Source organism: Rutidosis leptorrhynchoides, chromosome 7 (assembly GCF_046630445.1).
Source record: "Rutidosis leptorrhynchoides isolate AG116_Rl617_1_P2 chromosome 7, CSIRO_AGI_Rlap_v1, whole genome shotgun sequence".
Taxonomy (NCBI): Eukaryota; Viridiplantae; Streptophyta; class Magnoliopsida; order Asterales; family Asteraceae; genus Rutidosis; species Rutidosis leptorrhynchoides.
In genome coordinates this window covers 97,962,747-97,984,988 of record NC_092339.1, presented here as the reverse complement: position 1 = coordinate 97,984,988, position 22,242 = coordinate 97,962,747, and the positions used below count along the sequence as shown (strand labels likewise).

Below are 22,242 nucleotides of genomic sequence, written 5' to 3'. Positions count from 1 at the left end.
TGAAGTAAACTCACACATATCTTGAGAAGTCATCAATGAATGTCACCATATATTTCATACCTCCAAGTGATGTTTGTTTCACTGGGCCGAAAACATCTGAGTGTATGAGCTCTAGTGGTGTCTTGGACTGATGTTGTGACTCCTTGAATGGCAATTGGTGAGCTTTTCCAAATTGACATCCATCACATATTGTATCTGTTCGGATATCAATTTGAGGAAGCCCATTTACTATGTGTTTCACCATCATCTCCTTTAACTTGTTGTAGCCCACATGTCCAAGACGTTCATGCCAAAGATCAGCCGTCTCATTCTTTCGAGTCTTATCCACATATGCTGTTTCAGCAGATAGTACATAGACCGACTCTATTCTTTTTCCTTGCATAATTGGATTGCCAACCACCTTCACTCTCTTGAATACAGACACATCTTCTGGTCCAAAGAGCACATAATTTCCTTCTGCTGTCAATTGTGGTACTGACAGTAAATTCTTCTTTAGGCCAGGGACAAGATACACCTTCTCGAGTTGGAGCTTATGAGAGTCACCTTCACTTGGAATTATTGTCTTTCCAATGTGAGAAATAGACAACCTTGAATTGTTGGCTGTCAACACGACTCTTTTTCCTTTGTAATCCTCCATTTCTTGCAGCTTCGTCTCATCATTGGTCATACGATTTGAGCACCCAGAATCGATGATCCAATCATCTTTGTAGTTTATTTTTGACTTTAAAGTTATTGTAAGAGCTTGATCATCTATGTCAGCTTCAACAGAGAGTCCAGCTTCTGCATCCCATGTTTTCTCATTAATGGATGCTTCAAATGTGACCTCTTTCTTCTCATCTCTTGCGGCGGCCACATTTCCTTCGAAAGTTCGCCTTCTGGGGAATCTACAATCTCGAGCAAAATGACCCTTCTTGCCACAATTGAAGCATTCACCATTCTTTCTCTTATCATTTTCCCCGTATTGTTGGCGATGATCTCTTCTTCCTTGTTGAGCTCCCCCTGAAGCATTGCTTTTTGGTTTTAGATGACTTTTGCCTCCATATGCATGTCTTTCTTTCGTCACTTCTTATCTTCGAGACATAGTTTTCTTCTTATTGGTGAAGAGTGCTTCTTCTTCGCCTTTTATGCTCACTTCATTCATCTGCTTGGCTAATGCCTCTTGGTTAGCCAATAAATTCTCCAGCTCTATTAATGATGGTTGAGTAGGCCATCCTCTCACAGCGGCTATAAATCCATTATACTCGGACCTTAAGCCATAGATGATAATTCTCTTCATCCTTGCATCACTCACTTTCTCTTCAGGAGCAAGTTGAGATATCTCACGGAAAATTGATTTCACCTTGGTGAAATACTGAGAAATAGACAGACTTCCTTGTGAGATACCCGCGAGCTCATTTTCCAAGAGCTGGAGGCGTGCTTTATTCTTCTTTGAAAATAATTTTTCAAAAGTTTCCCAAGCTGCCTTTGGTGTTTTCTCGTCACGGATGTGCTCCAATAGATCCTCCTCGATTGTAGTCTTCAATATAAATAAAGCCTTTCCGGCCTTGATGTTCCATTTTCTCAAGGCTTCAGTATTTTCTTTCGGTGGAGGCGTTGTGTCACTGCCAGCAACTATTTCCCATAAATCCTGTCCTTGTAGGTAGGATTCTATGCAAGTCCACCAATAACCATAGTTGTGGTTATTGAGACTCTTGATTCCACTGCTCGTACTTGCAAGATCTGCCATCATGACGTCCAACGTCCAATAAGCTTGGTCCCTGACCGATGAGCTTTCACAGTTCCTAACTGTGCTCCGACAGAATCTTCCTTAGAGCCTTGGTGAAAACAAGCCGATGTAAACGTCCAACGTTTACCGATTTCCTCCACTAGAAATGGTCCCGAACGACCCGCTCTGATACCAATTGTTGGAAGCTTCGACGAGCCCAACAAACCACTATAGAGGATCTAGAATATACTAGACTCACTACACCAACACTTTGACGTTGGTTAGCCTTTAATTTTATAAATCCTTAGTGCACAATGTACTTAGGCGACAGTGTCGACCATATATCTTTAGGTGGTATAACCGACCATGTATTACTTAGGCGGCAGAGCCGACCATATAATAAGAACAACAAAAGTGCACTAAGAACTTAAACACAAACTAAGGCTTGATCGGGAAACTTAACAAAAACAATTATATTAAATTACAATTACAATATTACTTACAAGCTTTCTCTTCTCTACTTTCGCTAACTCACACTCTTCTTCTCTTCTTCACAACTCACTTCTTATTTCACTCTCACAACTTCACACACTACACAACTTAAATGAAATCTCCTCCCATATTTATACTACTCTATGGAACATTCTAGAACCTAGATATTTTCATGGATATATAAATATCTAGATATTTCTACAACCTACAAATATCTAGATTTTTCTTTTACATTTCAATTTCTAGATTTTTCTCTCATATTCTAATATCTAGATATTTTCTTATACATATTAATATCTAGATATTTTACATATATACATCTACTAATTTCATATTATTTTATAACACCAAATTTGCATTGTATTTTAACAGAATGAAGCCATCAATTCTTCAAATATGAACTTGAGGGAAAATAAATAATTAATTATCAAATTTTTTATATTAAAGCTAAACATTGAATTGCCAACCCACTGCTCTTGTCATACTAAAAAATGGTCAGCTTTGGCCAATTACCAAAACACAAGAGCTCATGCTAGCCACAATAACAGAAGGTAAACAATATATGAAAGCTTTACCGTCCATGCTTGCACCAGAAAGAGCATCAGAAACTTCATTTGCTTTTTATATCGTCGAACTGCATAATGCCTGAACTTCACGTTATACAATAACGAGATGCGAGAAATAGAGAAATCGGAGATGGAGAATGAAGATGAGATGAAAGGATGGTGAAGCTCGATTGATCGGCGCAGATGCTTTAGATCTAGGGTTACATTTGGGTAACTGGAACTCTGGAAAGCCCATTTTATAGTTATAAATTAATTAAATTTTTAAGTACGGTATAATGTATAAGATATACATATAAATATAAAGGATTTTGATAAACGTAGCTCTAAGAACTAAGTTTAAGCATACAATAACTAAGTTTATAAACTTTGTTTAATTAATTACAAAGTATGAATATTTTTTTTAATACCGACTTTCCTTATATAAATTTGATTTAATATTATTCATGGCAGGGTTGAGTTATATATATAAAATAAAATTATTTTTGGTATCCTTATATGTAGCCCTTAGGGCTACATTTATCATTTTATAAATATAAATATATAATCCCTCCATACCATATTTATAGTCCGGGTAAAAAATACACAGTTTAAGAAAATTGATAAAAATACTAAAATACTATACTTTCTATTACTTTATAATTTTATCTTTACTTTTTCTTTATCTTTTAACCTTATCCAGATACATTAAGGGCATAATGGAACTTTAACTTATTATTCTTATCTATATATGTATCTATATATGGAAGTGACTATTAATTTGAGATAGCTTATGTTTGAAGTTATTAGAATTTGGATTGCTACTCAAAGTTGGTATTTATTCCAGTTGTAATCAATTGCTATTCAATTCTAATTTATGCAGGTATAATTTCTTTTAATTTTTGTTCTTATTTAATTTGTGTTTCTAGTTTAATTATGGGCTAAAACTCTAAACATATGCTTGAACGAATTTAACACCTTGTGAAGATTGCTTAATTTTAGAATACTATTAAACTGTTAAAAATCGATTTCTGATGGTCAAAGTCACTGGCTTGGAACATCAGCGCCGCTGGCTAAACATGATTAAAATATTAGAGTTTACTTCGAAATAAACAATTTGTTCCAGATTAACTTTAAAAGCTTTCTGCAAAATTTATGAACCTGAGCCACCGGCTTAGGTAATTAGAGTCGCCGACTTAAACTTGTTAATTTTGTCTTATTCGAATTGAAAACTTGTTTTACTGTCACGTCTTAAGGTTAATTAAATTACCACTTTAAATAAATCTGAGTTATACCTTGTCGTCTTATATTTCTTAATTAATCACATTAGTAATCATAATTGACACAAAAGGCCGGGTTAAGGTAATGGTGAGGGTTATAGCTATTAACTATAATCAAATGTTTAATTAATCATATTAAACTATTTATTAGGTCTTGAGCCTTAAGTCAAATTAAGCATCTTGTCTAGGAACCTGATTAATTAGTCTTAGGTTAAGCTATTCCAATGTCAAAAGTAATCTGAATAACGTTTAAAGCCTTAACTGAATGCAATTTGGAACAAGGTGTGAAATGTTCAAGCATGTGTCCGTTATTATAATCGCTACTCCTTCATTTATTATTTCGTTATAGTTTATTTTATTAGTCATCTTTATTGTTATTTATTTTAAAGTAAATTATTACTACCAATCTTTTGGAACGTTACCTAACTTCCTAATACTATATTGCATTTGATCGGGTTTTTTTGCTCGTTATGGTGCTCTAGTGATTAGTATTTTTGATAATTCAAATTTAAAAGTTAATAATAAACAAGCATTTTTCACACGCACACTTTTGCACATCATCATCAAACTCGAAAAAGTTCATCCTGAAACTGCCTAAATTCGAAATTCATATCTGGAAATACAACGGTCTGATCGACCTCAAATTTCAGCAAAGGTACTACGAATACTTGGACAATTTTAGGATCCCCGATGGACCGATATTATATACCTATACCTAAAAGGTAAAGTGGAAATGAATATTACTATTCATTTTTTCACTTTTTCAAACTTAACCCCTTAACTTTCATTAAAATACAAATCGAACCCCCCACTTTATACGTATATTTTCCCCCAAATTTCACAAGCTTAACCCTCTAAATTATATACCTATATCTAAAAGGTAAAGTGGAAATGAATAGTACTATTCATTTTTCCACTTTTCGCAAACTTAACCCATTAACTTTCATTAAAATACAAATCGAACCCCCCACTTTATACGTATATTTTCCCCCAAATTTCGCAAGCTTAACCTCCTAACTTTTATTAAAATACAAATCGAACCCCCACTTTACTATTTTTTTTTTTTTTTACTAATATTCAATTTTTACAAACTTAACCCCCTAACTTTTATTAAAATACAAATCGAACCCCCACTTTATACGTAAAGTTTTTTCAAATTTCACAAACTTAACCCACTAACTTTTATTAAAATACAAATCGAACCCCCACTTTACTAACTTTTTTTTTTAAAAATAAAACTCGAACGCTAAAAGAAGCAACTTTCACAAAAGGAACAACCTTTCAATGTTATGTCGAAAAAAATTCTTTTTTACAAAATAGATCAAGACTTTTTTTTAACTCGCATTCAAAACGGAGCCCCCGGCGCGAAGCGAGGGCTCCACAACTAGTTTTTAGTAATATGCGGTGAATCTGCATGTGGAGGAATATCAAATGACTATATCACTGTATGCACCGATTATTTACATTTAATTTAAATAAAAAGATACATTCAAATTATAAAGAAAAAGGAAATAATGAATTAAGATGAGTGAAACTTGTTACTTTTTTTTGCAGGTTTTGGCGAAAAAGTTCGAAGCTGCTATTGTTACTCTTGAGCATCGGTACTATGGAAAAAGTTCACCGGTCGAATCTTTTACTACTGAAAATCTTAAATATCTTTCATCTAAGCTGGCACTTTTTGACTTGGCTGCTTTTCGTCAATACTATCAGGTAATTTGTGCCCATCTGACTCAAAAAGATCATTTCTTTAGTAAAATGGACAATTTTTTGTATTGTAATTTATATTATTCATAATAACTAGCTTAAGACCCGCGAATTCGCGGGACTTTTTTATGGATCTTATCGAAATTTAATATGATCAAGTAATAGGATCTTATATTGTATTTGAACGGTTGATTGAAAAAAAGATACAACACAATAAGAAAGAAACATTTACAGAACCATATCTATAGATCATTCAACCTATTTAGATTAAATGTCTACAACCTAGTTCAGCTCAACCCACCCATTTTGCTACCCACGTACAAAAAATAAAGAAGATTGTAAAGTCAAATACTTCTAGTCCCCAATACTATACTTACAGATAAAACTAATAACGATAAAATAAAGAAGATTGTGTGTGTATGTGTCAACTGAAACTCTGAATACGCAGATCAATCATGACATGTATAGTTCCAACACTAATTGGCCTTCAAGATATTCAACAAAGGAGTAATTAGAATTACCTGAAAACCAATTGTTTGCGGGACAAACATCCACAAACATGGTAAATAAAAGAAACTATAATTATGTTCAACAAGTTATACCTACGGTGCATGAGGCCAGAGGATCCTTCCGTTCACGGCAATATTACAAAACCCAAATGAACCTTCCACAACCTAAACAAACGCCAATTCAATAAAATACAGGTCACTGAACGACACGATGCAAACAACTAAATTACTTGAAACAACATTAATATTAATCTCTGAAATTACCTGCAAACACAAAAATAAAAAAATAAAAATATAGTTGTTTAGAAACTGAGAAATGGCTGAAATTTATTTGGCATCACTGAATAATAAAACTAAAAAGTAAATTCCATCAATTTGAAGCACAAAAAGCAAAAACAACCTAAAATTAAATGGTAGAACCAATGACGATTATATTATGAAGAAATTTAAAAAAAAAACTGCATAACAATTGACACAGGGTAAAAAATGGAATAATAAGAAACCAAGTGAATGGAAAAAAAAAAAATTAACAGAAGATACCGCAAGAGACAAAATGGTATGTAAATCAAGCGAAAACATGGAGGAAATCACACACAAACACCAAAAATCACCTCATTATCGTCCAAACCTTCAAATTCAACAATCTCGGTAACTTGAAATTAATCCATAACACAATATGTGTCTCACATAGCATTTTCTGAAGTCGTTTTCAACTCGCTAGTCGCAGCATGAAGCATAAGAAGTAACTATGCATCTTCAATGAACTAATTAACATAAGAAGTAAATATGCACATCTTAGTAACATTAGTTTCACCATTAGTTAGAACTATTTAACATAACACTCCACAACTTCATTACATACGCATAAGAAGTACCTTAAATGAATAGTTAGGGCTAATATGCACATCTTATCTAACTAATGTGGGATAATGGTTATGCGGTCAATTTATCGGTAAGGAGTCAATAGAAAAATTGGTTTATGTAAGGAGTCATAATGACCCAAGTGGTTATCATAAGCGGATATGTACAGTTAAGTCAAAAAGATATTTGAAACGACCCCTGCCCAAGCCATCCGACAGTTGTTCAAACAACACTTGATATTTGAGAGTCTGGTTCAGGATTGCAAGTATAATGGAGGACAAGTTCAAGTCGGCATTACTAACCCGTGTGTTTCCACAATTAGCACCCGTATAATTCAGGACCACCGATGCTTACATATTTATGCCACATAGTAACGCTATATAGTCTTCATAACCTTAAATAAAAAAATAGTTCAAATTAGTAAAATAAAAAAAATTATCTTTAAGGGAAACGGATCAGATCAGGTTAAAAGCTTCCGAATAGAACATTTGGTAAATCTTCTGAATCATAAAATCAAGAAATTCAATTATTATCGAAATTATATATCTTGGTGATCATACTTGTATATTTAACACACTAATTATCTATAATGAACCCAACCCATCGCAAGATAAAAATTACCCATTTCTTGCCCAGATATGTTTTATGATATACACCGAAATGTGTTTTATGCTAACCACGACCCATTTTCTACTTTAGGTAACTGATTTGGAGGAAGTTGACATACCCAAATCAAGAATCAGTCCTGGATCTAATGCTGCAGATGCATTAGCAAAACCACTCCCCATGTTAAAGGGTATTGCTGGAGACTGGTTTAAATCAGAATTAATTTCGCACCGAGTTCAGCTCTATAACCACTGAGTGGTGTGCCTATTCACGTGAATGGTGAAAATGACACAATCATGGCTGCAGCTAAAACAGAAATTAAAAAAAAGGTACCTTAAAATCCATGTTTCATAGTCAGTTGATAAAAAAAACAAATTCATCTCCATCACCTAGTCAAACACCTGTATATGTTTCTAAGAAGATGCATATATTTTGCATTGGTTAACAAATAACATATAACATATGTAATACACATGAACCCTCAAGTAGTTTACCGAAGCATATCTAAGATGATAAATTAGTTATATTTAGAATTGAGAAAGAGAAAGGTTTAGAAGAAGATACGAATGAAAGCAACCCATTCATGGTCTTTCTTCATCTAATATTACTCCCTCAGTCTTCTCTGTCCAACTCCATTTAATTCATTAATCTCAAATTCAAGAAAATAACTCGTCGGCCCACACATAAGTGTTTGGACAAATAAGAAAAGAAATGTGTAACAATTATATAACATATGCTAATAATAAGTACAGTATGCAAAATCAATAAATGAAAAGATTATTAATTAAAATATAGTAACAATAACATAGTGTACCAATCATCGAAAAAACTATGCTCGATCTTGTCCTCCGCGCTTCACCCACTCTTCCCAGTTCCATCAAATTCCTCCTCATCAGAAAATCTAGACTACCCTTCTTCACCATCATGTGACGACCCAGAAAATTTCGACTAATTTTGAACCAAACTCAAGATACGATTTCATAATTCTGACATGATAAGCAAAGTCCGTTATGTTGCATCTCAAAATTTTTGAACTATTTTCGTATATTCAATTGACCTTCGACTGCTCTCGATGATTCACGAACAATTAATTGTAAATAGATATGTGTGTATGTATATATAAATAATATTTTGAAAATATAATTTGAAATATTATATGTTATTGTTATTAAAATTTAATTATGTAAAATAAAATAAAAATAGTATATTATAATAATTATTATTTAAAATATATCTATATATATAAATAAAGTATATTAAAAATAAATATTAAATGATTGTAATACTTATTTGATGTTCCGATTGATATTAAGCAAGTTAAATTCGAACTTATGTGATTTTAAAATAAATGGTGACCTGAAAATGAGTTTTATAAATTTTAGGCTTATTAATAATATATTTAGAAGTTATTTGATAAGTTTAACACTAACTATATTTTACTTGTAGTTAGGAGTGAATAATTAATGTAATTTTTATTTAATAGTTAATGACCGAATTTTATACCATAATGACTAAAATAAATAAAGATAAGTTAATTTAAAAATTTGGAATTTTTCTGAGAACTTTTATCCATCACTGATTAACAACGGAGTGCTTTATATTAGTCCGTAAATTAAATTGGGATGTCGACATAAGAGGCGGCTAATTAATTTATGTTATAATATTATAAGTTATACCCGTGATAATTGAGTGATGATTGATGATTACTATGTATGTTAGTGTTTGTTTCCTTCACTACTGAATCATCATTTATATGAATATAAAATACTTATATCTTGTTACAAACACACATCTTATATCAAAACTCATTTGACTAGTAGAAACCGTAACATACACACATACACTTGTTAAACATGAATTACTACAACATCTTGAACCACCCATCTTCTCCAAACCACCGGTCGCCTTCAACAAATCACGACATAACACGAGGACCAAACTACTACTACATAAAACCCATTTGTCTTCTTCAAACTCAAATACACATGTTTGTTTTCAACCCAACTACTACTACGCATGACGAGCAAGATCAACAATGAACATCAATCAAGGTTATTGCTATTACTTTCTGTTTATAAAAGAGCACCACCCTGGCTTCACCATAGCAATACCATCCTTGACCACCTTACAACACCTCATGTACCACCACTTGCAACACCATCGGTTTCCACCACCACCATCAACTAAACCGTCACCATTATCACCAAGAACCTCACACCATCACAAAAACTCACAATTTATAACCAAACCATCAGCTATTTTTCACTTCTATTTATTTTGATCATAAACTGTTAACCACATCACCACCTTGATCATTATCATGAAAGCACCACCATTTCCACTTTCAAACTGTAATCATACATGTACATTGTTTGCGTTTACATCAACCAATTTATGATGTTTTCGATTAAGGAAAACATTTTAATTGTAACTTCTGTGGATACACCCTTGTAAACACCACGACAACCCAACCCAAAACGGAAACCCACTTGTTGTTAATCGGCTACCATCAAACCCATCTATTTTTATCTCCTTTCAAGAGTACATCACTGGAGCACTAAACCACCTTAACACCACCACCATTTCTGTTACCTTATTGTTTTTGTTTTTAATTTGTGGTTGCTACTGTCCGGCCAGAATCACAACACCAAACCCAACATTTTTCTACTGCTACAAATGAGCCAAGAACCATCACCACTGTCCACTATTTCTGCTACTACTGCAGCCCCTTGATTATGTTCGAACAGCAGCTTTAGCTGCTGTTATACATTTTCTGTTTACATTTCAAACACCACACAAACCATCGGGCTGTTACTGCTACTTTGGTTACTATGTTAGTCAAAAATCCACCCAAAACAATTTTAATTTTTTTTTGTTGCAGCTTCTGTTTACCAATTAGCTGCTGCAATTGTTGTGTTTTCAAACTACGAAGGAAAGTGTTAATAAATGACGTGATGATGATGATTTAAACGGTTAATGGTAGTGTAAGTTATTGTGATGATAATATTTAATAACGTAATGATATAGACAGTTGTTTCCTACCATTAATTAGTGAAAGAAAGTAAATAATTGGAGAAAGTGGAAACATGTAGACCCATTTCTTTTTCTGTCTCCTGTTGCCGGTTCTAGTATGGAACGAGAACATACAGCTCATATTTTTTGTTGGGCTTAATTTAAGTTACTATTGGGCTCTTGAAACAACATAGACCACGAACTGTTTTAAATTGGGCCGAGTGTTTTTTTTTATATAGTGGACTGCTGTAATCCAATCTTCTACTTGGGCCACCATGTTTCTATTGTTGGGCCAAGATAAGGTTTATGTTCACTGCTAGACTGAAATAGCGATGATGATGATGATGCGGATCATAGTGATGTTAGTTAATAAGAATGATGATCCGACATGATAATTAAATTGGAGTAGCGAATAGGATAGATGACGAGGTGATGGTTATTAGATGAGGAAGATGATAAACGAACTTGATGATGAAGTAAAGAAGATGATGATTGTAGTGACCCGGAAATTTCTGACTAAATTTAAACTTAATCTTTATATGATTTCGATACGATAAGCAAAGTATGTAGAATTGAGTCTAAGAAAATTTTGAAACAATGTTCATATATTCATTTGACCTTTGACTACTCTCGACGATTCACGAACCATTGTGTACAATTAGATAAGTAAATAGATATATGTATGTAAATATAATTATAAGTGTATATATTAAGTTGAATTAATATAATACCATTTAATCATTTGAATTAAATATGTAGAGTAATATACCAAAATAATTAAGATGTTATTAAACATAAATATGTATAAATTCTATATATAAATAGTATAATATGTATGTTGTAATATATATATATATATATATATATATATATATATATATATATATATATATATATATATATATATATATATATATATACAAATATTCAAATATTTAAATATGTTATAGAATAAGTATTATGTATGTAATAGAATGAAAAGTTAATACATTACTTAAAATTACAAGTTTAATTATAATTATTATATTTTACTTCATTCATTATTATTATTAGTAATAATAATAATATTATTAAAATTGGAATACTGAAAATTGTTACACTCGATTATTTATGGTCATTAAGAATATTCAATAATTAATATATGTAAAAAAATTTATTACATACGGTAGTATCTAATAAACTGTGATAACAATATATACAAGGTAATTACAAGTTTAAAATATAATATTATACTAATATCATTATTATTACTCTCTTCATTATTATTAGAATTAATATATACTAATATCAGTAATATTAAGACTATAATATATATATATATATATATATATATATATATATATATATATATATATATATATATATATATATATATATATATATATAATGGATATATGTATTTAGAGATAGATATATGCAGCTATATATAACATATGCACATACGCTATTATATAAAATCAGTATTTATTTTACTTGAATTATTAACATAAATAGAATTAATAATTAATATCATTATTTATATGAAAATCATACAAGTTGGAGTTCAGTTTTATCTTTGTCCCTAAGCCTAATGCACAACGAATCTGGTTAAACATATAATCCAAATGCTGTTAGCTATTATTATTACTTTTATTTTTTTTATAAAAAAAATGTACGATCGAATTTACTCTGTGATTTCCTTTTTGCTATAAAACAAATCGAATTTTGCTTGATGTGTGGGAAGCAAACAATCAATTAAATTCACCACTATCATTATCTATATTAGTTAAGTAAACACAATCTTTCAGTATATTTTTTTTTTCTTTTTCTTTGCAACGACACCTCTGTCCAACTGGTTTTCTGTAAAAATCAAAAATCGATACAATTGTTAAAATCCATTAATGTAGAGTTGTTAGTCATCATTCATGTAAACTTTCTGCAAATTTACACGTTCTAATTCTTCCTATCGAACCCAAATTTCGAAGTCAAACTTTAGAAACAAAAAGTCAAATAATTTGTTCATCGCGAAATTTGAAATCGTTTTGATGTTTTCTGCAAAATAGTTAATTTATAAAGTTTATATGAAACATATGCAACATATTTCGTTTTATAAGTCTTGTCCAAAACAGATCCAAAAGCGAAATCATTTTTTTTTTCAGTCGCTGCATACAGCGTTTCTGTTTTTTCTTTATATTTTTTTTTTGTTGTTTTAATTAATTCAAACAATCACTTGCGTTTTCTGTTACATTTACAATTCCTAAAAATCACTAAATGTGTATTTGATCGTGGTTTGATTCATGGGTGATTAAGAAAAATGAAGAAGATGAAACAGACTCGTTATATATTAAATAAATATATGTATGGTATAAATCAGGAAAGTCAGGGGTAGAAGAACGGTTTAGAGGATGTTTCGGTTAACGATTGGTCACGGGTTCGAGTCCCACTTGGAGCATTTTTTTGAGGGTATACACATTTAATTCCATTTCCATTTCTATTATTATTATTATTATTATTATTATTATTATTATTATTATTATTATTATTATTATTATTATTATTATTATTATTATTATCATTATTATTATTTTTATTGTTATTACTAGTATTATAATTATTATCAATTGTATTATCATTTAGTTGATTATTATCATTATTAGTAGTAATATAATTACTAGTATTATTAAATTACACTTAATATTATTAGAATGATTATTATTACAAACTATTATTATTATTATTGATACTAGTATTGCTAATTTCAGATATTATTATTATTACTACTAATATATGTAACAAGAGAAAGAAAGATTGTCATTTACTAATTTTATGATGAATATAGTTACAAACATGTTTATTAGTATAATTGTTATGAAATTGGTTATAACTTTAAATTATAAGAACTATAGATATACGTTACAAATTTAACACGACGTTATGATAAAATTTACTATTTCTAACACTGTTATTGTTATTATCATTAAATTATCAAGGTAAAGTATCATTATATTATAAAATTCTCAAAGTTAGTACTTCTATTAAAACTATCATTAACAGTAAAATTAATATTTTTACAGTTATAATTATTAATATCATTATTATTATCATTAATAGGATTAATAACATTATCACCTTATTAGTAATATTAAGTATCGTAATTATTATCATTTTTACTACTATTAATATTATTATGACTACTATTATAGTTAATATACAAATGATTTATATATATATATATATATATATATATATATATATATATATATATATATAAATATATTTAATACATATAATATAACAAAGATTAATATTTTTATATAACAAAATGAATATAAGAAACATATATATATTATTAATATAAAAAGAATATAACTAATAAATTTATATATATATTTGTTCGAATACAATTATCTATATTAATAAATATACGAATGATATAGGTTCGTGAATCCGAGGCCAACCCTATACTTGTTCAATGTCGTTCAATGTATTTTTACTACAAAATACATTAGGTGAGTTTCATTTGATCCCTTTTACTCTTTACATTTTTGGGCTGAGAATACATGCAAATGCTTTAGTAACTGTTTTACAATAATTATATGCGTGAGTTTCATCTGCCCTTTTACTCTTTACATTTTTGGGCTGAGAATACATGCAAATGCTTTATTAACTGTTTTACAATATTTATATGCGTGAGTTTCATTAATCCCCTTTTAAATGCTTTCGCAATATATATTTTTGGGACTGAGAATACATGCGCTGCTTTTATAACTGTTTTACGAAATAGACACAAGTAATCTAAAAACTACATTCTATGGTTGGATTATCTAATCGAATATGCCCTTTTTATTAAGTCTGGTAATCTAAGAATTAGGGAACAGACACCCTAATTGACGCGAACTCTAAAGATAGATCTATCGGGCCCAACAAGCCCCATCCAAAGTACCGGATGCTTTAGTATTTCGAAATTTATATCATGTCCGAAGGAGGATCCCGGAATGATGGGGATATTCTTATATGCATATTGTGAATGTCGGTTACCAGGTGTTCAATCCATATGAATGATATTTTTGTCTCTATGCATGGGACGTATGTTTATGAGAAATGGAAATATGAAATCTTGTGGTCTATTAAAATTATGAAATGATTATTTATGTTAAACTAATGAACTCACCAACCTTTTGGTTGACACTTGAAAGCATGTTTATTCTCAGGTACGAAAGAAATCTTCCGCTGTGCATTTGATCATTTTAAAGATAATACTTGGAGTCATTCATGACATATTTCAAAAGACGTTGCATTCGAGTCGTTGAGTTTATCAAGATCATTATTATGTCAATTATAGTTGGATATATTATGAGATGTTATGCATGTCTGTCAACTTCAGATGTAATGAAAGATTGTCTTTTTAAAACGAATGCAATGTTTGTAAAATGTATCATATAGAGGTCAAGTACCTCGCGATGAAATCAACTGTTGGGAATCGTGTATAATCGATATGGACTTCATCCGGATGGATTAGGACGGGTCATTTCAATTGGTATCAGAGCAGAGGTCTTAGCGAACCAGGTCTGCATTAGTGTGTCTAACTGATAAGTCGTTAGGAGGCATTAGTGAGTCTGGACTTTGACCGTGTCTGCATGTCAAAAGTTTTGCTTATCATTTTGTGTCAAAAATTATCTGCTTATCATTCTTAGAGAATCACTTGCTTATCATTCTTAGTCTATACACGTTTTACTGCATTGACTGCATGAAAAGTGTATAGACAAAAATTCATATCTTAGCGTATCTGTTATTGTTATCTTTGCCTGACAGCTTCCGTAGATTCCTCCGTAACTTATGAGATTTTAGTATTATATATGTATATGTAAATTATGTATTGCAGGATACTAATCTACATCCTATAATCTATTTCTTATTAAAAATCCTTCATCTGATCGTACGAGATGAATCCCTCAACTAGATCGAGACCCTCAGATTCCAATAGCTATTTTGATAGTTATCCCGACAGTTATTCAGAATGGATAGTCATCTAAGCTCCGGAAGCAACGACACCAGAATGAATCAACAAATCATCCATCCCCAATTCATCTGATGGATTCATAGTCGACTTAATCAATGGAGATGCACAGAAGGCAATCTCATCCACTAACCGAATTCACCTTTTGACGAAGAACCTGAAGCACTTACTGGCGAACCTGTTCGTAACACCATTTCACCCTCATTTCCCAAATATCTCACCACGACTATATCATAACTCAGATTCTAAACCTTATTCATCCGCTCGTTCTGACCGACAATCATCCCGGGGTAATCGAAGAAGTCAACGAGCTTCGCGCTCGAGTAATCAATTTGGAGAACATGGTGCAAAACTTACCAGCTTCAACAACATCATCGGCATCAACAGAACCATCAGTAACAACACCAGTACCATCAGCAATCTATGCCTCGACATCTCATTTTGTACCTCGGATATAATTATTGTTCTACGAATTGTTCTATATCATTTATCTTCGTTCGACATGGTGATTATGTAATCTCTAATATGTTAGAGATTATATATTCTTGTTCTAACGATAAATCAAATGAGTTTAATATCATATTGACTCATTAAATCCGTGATTGCATCTGAAGAAAATATATATATACAAGTATATTTTCATAAAGATTGTAATTAAAAATTCTTTCGTACAAACTGTTAATGGTGAAAATATTTTTAACGGGTAGGTAATATCCGAGGAATATTTAAACTTCACATTAATAAGTTACACTGTATATTCTTCGAATCTGATTCAACAGTTATTCACTATCCTATTTACAACCACCGAGATACGTATCCGTTCAACAAAGAATAAATATTTTCATTCAAATTCAATTTCATATTTGGATTTTGACCTATCAGAATCCAACAAGTGGTATAATGAAGAAATAATGGACACAATAAAAATTGATTAGAAACAGACTAATTAACAATATTAAATTTTATTAAGAAACCACGCTAACAAAATCCTAGCTAACTGTTCCTAGCTAACTGTTAATTCCATATTACATTTTATTTATCGCAATTTAATTATCGCAATTTATTTTATCGCAATTTATATTCTCGCAATTTTATTTATTGTCATTTAATTTCTGTTATTTACTTTACGCACTTTATTTATCGTCATTTAATTTCTGTTATTTATTCTACGCACTTTAAATATCGGGACACGTATACAAAGTTTTGACATATCATATCGACACATCTATATATATTATTTGGAATCACCATAGGCACTCTATATGCAGTAATGATCGAGTTCTCTATACAGGGTTGAGGTTGATTCTATAATAACATATATACTTTGAGTTGTGATCAAGTCTGAGACGTATACGGGTCACGACACGTATTAATTAATTCGAATATTATATATTAAACTATATATGAATTATTGGACTGTCAACTGTGAACTATCGACTGTGGACTAATAACATTAGACAATTAAAATGAATTAAAATATTGACTATAACATATGAAACTAAACAATTCTTCAAGTTTGCCACTTGATTTCACCCTAAAATCTCATTTGTATCTTGACGATTACAATCTGCGTCCAAACCTTTCGTAATTCTTGAAAACACATCAATCGAGAGGATGAACCAACCACACTTCATCCACGTAAGAAGAGATTGATGCATATAGTTATGCACTTGAAAACACTCGGAACCTGAGTAAACATTTAACAAGTATCTGTGCTAATTCCTTTAGTATTATTATTACCCAAAATAACTTGGTAATTCCTTTCAAAGTAGCAAATTTTGTCACAGCTCCAGCAAGTCAACTTCGACTTTTCATTCGAAACAACCATATTATAACCTTGATTTATATGTGTGTTCTTTTATTGTTACCGGAGAACCATTTATATTCCACTATATTACCAGCAGACGTACCAGCAACCTCGTTGCTTCTTGGCTTAGATCTCTCTGCCAAATCATTATATTTATTCATTGAAACCCTATCATATACTCATCCGCATCTTGTAACGAGAACTGCCATACCAATTACCGGGAATCAGCAATCAGTACTTTGAAAACTCACATCACATCTATATCAACAGTTATATGTATGACATTTATCTCTTAGAATTATGATCTCTCATTCTGAAATTCTGAAAAGCACTCAGTCACAAATCAATACTATGAATGTTGAAAAAGTTGAATGAAGCAGCAGAAACCATAGATAATGATAACGACCTTAATCATCGAAAGTTTGATGATAAAGAATAGTATGTTGGAAAAGCTCAGAAAAGTTGGAACTGAAAAATGGATTGAGCTAACCATGAAGGAGAACAAGGACAAATACAAGGACCATACCCTATATTCAATGAATCCAGAAAATTCTGGATCCGTTGAAATCTTTAGAGAATATCTTGCTCCGAAGTCATGTTAAAATCTTGCAAAAATCTTTCTCCATCAACCATCGAATTTAGAAATTCCAAAATATCATCATCAATATCTTCGATATTTCTGAGGATATTTTCAAAAATATTCTCGTCCGAAATTATATACCTCTTCGTGCTTCCTGTGTATCATTATATTGGAAACATTCAAGAGAAAATTTAGTACCGAAAAGCAGATTATGCGAAACTATGAAGAAGGCCGTGGACAAATCACAAAGAATAAGTTTGACTTCAAAGAATCTAAATGATTCAATGTCTGCTGAAGTCTTTAGCGAATATCTTGCTCGTTACTCTAAACCCTGACAGACAATAGTTTCTATCATCCTCTGATCTTAGATATTCCGAGATATTATCGTATCTTTCATTATAAATATCCTACATATTTCTGGAGATATTTTTATAACTATTCTTATCTGAAATCATTAATCTCTTCGTGCTATCAGTATTACATCATATAGAAACTGTTAGTTTCTATATTCTGTAAACTTTCGAGCTTAAAATATGAATGTTATTGAAGTAATGTTGGGAATTGATGCATGAGTTAGTATAATATAATGACACTTGATCAACGTGATTATATTACAGTAAGTCATGCTGAGTTTCTAAATGGAATGTGATGATTCACAGATCATAACGTCATCATGTGCCATGTTACACGACTCTTACGTTCTGTCTAATCTATAAATATATCAAGAACATATTTTTCTTGATAGTCCTATCTTTCCTTGAATTCTGGTAATTTAACAAATCAAGATCGTGCCATTACCATTCCCTCCTTAGAACATTAACAATGTTCATTCTGAAACTTATATCCGCAAATTCTGGGTCGTTACAAGAGATGCCTAATCGCAAGAAAAAGAAACGAAGAGACAAAAGCTCTGAAATAGAAATTGGAGTATAAATCGCAGCAAATAGGGGAGAGTATTAACTTGGGATGACAATGATTATAGAAAACAGAAGCAAGGACTTCGAAGTATAAGGGAAGATATGAAGCCCATAACAACACGGAGGTTACAAACTGTGAATATTAATACGAATAGCAATATAAAGACACGGTATAATTAAGAATAGTACCACCCCAAGGTAATAGTAGAAGTAAACAGATTTTTCTGGAGGAAGATTGAAAAGAAGGATGACAGAAATGATAATTAGGAAAATATCAAGGATTAGAACGGGATTTAGCATTTTCACAATCTTTTGGATGTATGAACTAAGAAAGAAAGTATAGGAATGGTGAGAATAATGGAACGGAAGAGCTTAAATTATAGTGGAAATATCAAACAGAGTAATCGAGGCAGATCACCGTATTTAATTATAGAGGTCTTAATCTCCTTATTCACCGAAGAATCAAATCTTTTAGATTTCGAAGATTTTCTTTAAATCCCTTGAATTCCGGAATTCAACCAAGGCAACGTCAAAAGTTAAAACGAAACTTCATTTACTCATTTCATTTTTTTTTCGTGATAGCTTCACTCATACTCTTCGAGTAATTGAATTGTTTTATCTATATTGATCAATAATGATAAAACTCTATTCATCAACTCATATTCGTCATGAAAACATTTTTTTATTGATAGCCATGACGACCTTACTCAAATTTCGGGACGAAATTTCTTTAACGGGTAGGTACTGTAGTGACCCGGAAATTTCTGACTAAATTTAAACTTAATCTTTATATGATTTCGATACGATAAGCAAAGTATGTAGAATTGAGTCTAAGAAAATTTTGAAACAATGTTCATATATTCATTTGACCTTTGACTACTCCCGACGATTCACGAACCATTGTGTACAATTAGATAAGTAAATAGATATATGTATGTAAATATAATTATAAGTGTATATATTAAGTTGAATTAATATAATACCATTTAATCATTTGAATTAAATATGTAGAGTAATATACCAAAATAATTAAGATGTTATTAAACATAAATATGTATAAATTCTATATATAAATAGTATAATATGTATGTTGTAATATATATATATATATACAAATATTCAAATATTTAAATATGTTATAGAATAGGTATTATGTATGTAATAGAATGAAAAGTTAATACATTACTTAAAATTACAAGTTTAATTATAATTATTATATTTTACTTCATTCATTATTATTATTAGTAATAATAATAATATTATTAAAATTGGAATACTGAAAATTGTTACACTCGATTATTTATGGTCATTAATGAATATTCAATAATTAATATATGATATATAATTTATTACATACGGTAGTATCTAATAAACTGTGATAACAATATATACAAGGTAATTACAAGTTTAAAATATAACATTATACTAATATTATTATTATTACTCTCTTCATTGTTATTAGAATTAATATATACTAATATCAGTAATATTAAGACTATAAATAAATAATATATATATATATATATATATATATATATATATATATATATATATATATATATATATATATATATATATATATATATATATATATAATGGATATATGTATTTAGAGATAGATATATGCAGCTATATATAACATATATACATACGCTATTATATAAAATCAGTATTTATTTTACTTGAATTATTAACATAAATAGAATTAATAATTAATATCATTATTTATATGAAAATCATACAAGTTGGAGTTCAGTTTTGTCTTTGTCCCTAAGCCTAATGCACAACGAATCTGGTTAAACATATAATCCAAATGCTGTTAGCTATTATTATTACTTTTATTTTTTTTATAAAAAAAATGTACGATCGAATTTACTCTGTGATTTCCTTTTTGCTATAAAACAAATCGAATTTTGCTTGATGTGTGGGAAGCAAACAATCAATTAAATTCACCACTATCATTATCTATATTAGTTAAGTAAACACAATCTTTCAGTATATTTTTTTTTTCTTTTTCTTTGCAACGACACCTCTGTCCAACTGGTTTTCTGTAAAAATCAAAAATCGATACAATTGTTAAAATCCATTAATGTAGAGTTGTTAGTCATCATTCATGTAAACTTTCTGCAAATTTACACGTTCTAATTCTTCCTATCGAACCCAAATTTCGAAGTCAAACTTTAGAAACAAAAAGTCAAATAATTTGTTCATCGCGAAATTTGAAATCGTTTTGATGTTTTCTGCAAAATAGTTAATTTATAAAGTTTATATGAAACATATGCAACATATTTCGTTTTATAAGTCTTGTCCAAAACAGATCCAAAAGCGAAATCATTTTTTTTTTCAGTCGCTGCATACAGCGTTTCTGTTTTTTCTTTATATTTTTTTTTTTGTTGTTTGTTGTTTTAATTAATTCAAACAATCACTTGCGTTTTCTGTTACGTTTACAATTCCTAAAAATCACTAAATGTGTATTTGATCATGGTTTGATTCATGGGTGATTAAGAAAAATGAAGAAGATGAAACAGACTCGTTATATATTAAATAAATATATGTATGGTATAAATCAGGAAAGTCAGGGGTAGAAGAACGGTTTAGAGGATGTTTCGGTTAACGAGTGGTCACGGGTTCGAGTCCCACTTGGAGCATTTTTTTGAGGGTATACACATTTAATTCCATTTCCATTTCTATTATTATTATTATTATTATTATTATTATTATTATTATTATTATTATTATTATTATTATTATTATTATTATTATTATTATTATTATTATTATTATTATCATTATTATTATTTTTATTGTTATTACTAGTATTATAATTATTATTAATTGTATTATCATTTAGTTGATTATTATCATTATTAGTAGTAATATAATTACTAGTATTATTAAATTACACTTAATATTATTAGAATGATTATTATTACAAACTATTATTATTATTATTGATACTAGTATTGCTAATTTTAGATATTATTATTATTACTACTAATATATGTAACAAGAGAAAGAAAGATTGTCATTTACTAATTTTATGATGAATATAGTTACAAACATGTTTATTAGTATAATTGTTATGAAATTGGTTATAACTTTAAATTATAAGAACTATAGATATACGTTACAAATTTAACACGACGTTATGATAAAATTTACTATTTCTAACACTGTTATTGTTATTATCATTAAATTATCAAGGTAAAGTATCATTATATTATAAAATTC

At 30.0% G+C, this 22,242-nt stretch overlaps 1 pseudogene; it reads left to right on the top strand.

Annotated features, from left to right (window-relative positions):
* The first annotated feature begins 3,616 nt into the window (after nt 1–3,616).
* The window catches only part of LOC139859466 (probable serine protease EDA2), an 83,358-nt pseudogene continuing 64,732 nt past the window's right edge, over nt 3,617–22,242 (top strand).